The 1,253-nt window shown below is 34.2% G+C and overlaps 1 non-coding gene across 1 annotated transcript; it reads left to right on the top strand.

Annotated features, from left to right (window-relative positions):
- Positions 1–280: 280 nt before the first annotated feature.
- LOC117782439 lies at positions 281–395 on the top strand. The gene has a single exon (XR_004617266.1). It is a non-coding gene; the product is annotated as a U5 spliceosomal RNA (small nuclear RNA).
- The last annotated feature ends 858 nt before the right edge of the window (positions 396–1,253 follow it).

The raw sequence follows: 1,253 nt of genomic DNA, 5'->3' as shown, positions 1-1,253 counted from the left end.
CAATATTTCTTATGTGGGCTAAAATCCCGGCAACAGTGAATTACCGGGTCAACCCTTGACTGAGGTGGTGCAAGCTTCTAGCACTCCGTCTAATTCCAACAAAAATCAGTTTAACGTTTGCTGTCCAGCAATTGAGAAACTACTAGATGTTGAACTGAAGAAGGGAAGTTTACTCAAGCGTAGCCTACTTTAAGGTGCTATATCAATTTCCTTTAGCCTTATAATTCCCAAACAGTTTAGGTCTGTCGTCATGTAAACTGCATGTAGCTATAATGCATCTATACTCTGGCTTCTCTTCATTTGTCGAATAAATCTTTCGCCTTTTACTAAAGATTTCCGTGGAGAGGAGCACTCTAATGAGTCTAAATTGAATTTTTTAGTCGTGCCTGGCGATTGTCGTTGCCGGGCCAGTTTTGAATAAATGAAGCGAAAATAAGGTGAAGGAATTTTTGTCCTGACAGATATAGATATACCTACATATTTATGTACAAGATAACATAGTATCTCGAGATTAAAAAATCCGCGCTTAATTTTGAAAACTACTTAGCCCAAAAAAATATATATAAAATTATTATTTACTTAATATTAGTTTTTTAATTGGTCTAATATATTTGGCCAAAAACTGAGAAATTGTGAGAGTTGCAAATATGCAAATTGATTCCTCGTTAACATAATATTTATTTAAATTTTCTTAATTCATTACAAAGAATAGAGAAAATGTATATAAGTTCAATCTATTAAAATGATGCCTGAATTTGCCACCCAAGCAGTTAATGGGTTCAACTTGATGTGGCCCCAGTTAACATGGGTTTTACGATCATTCCTTATAGTTGGGCTTAAACGTAATTTTGGCTTGTAAAATAGTCTGCACATAAAGTTTAATAAGCGTTCAAAATTGCCCCGCATTTGACAGCTGTTGCACGTCCTGTGGATACATTTTATGTGTGTCAACATTTATGACAGCTACAAAAGTCAATTAGCCCTGTTAAACAGGCAATTGGGCATTTCCTCTTTTGTTTTAAATGGCCAGACCGGAGTTTAAGCACTTTCATCGTCTTTATTCGGGTATTTTCTTTGTCCAACCAAGTTGTTGATATGCAAGTCGCAACAACTTCAGAGCAAACGCGGGGAATTATTGTGAATTATTGTGAACTATTGTGAATTATTGTGATAATAACATAATTTAATAAAAGCGTAATTTAAAGTTTATTTTTTATTTTTTATCTCTATGAAATCAAACCATAGACTACATA

This window comes from Drosophila innubila (genome assembly GCF_004354385.1).
Source record: "Drosophila innubila isolate TH190305 chromosome 2L unlocalized genomic scaffold, UK_Dinn_1.0 4_B_2L, whole genome shotgun sequence".
Taxonomy (NCBI): domain Eukaryota; kingdom Metazoa; phylum Arthropoda; class Insecta; order Diptera; family Drosophilidae; genus Drosophila; species Drosophila innubila.
This window is presented reverse-complemented; position numbering and strand designations above follow the sequence as displayed.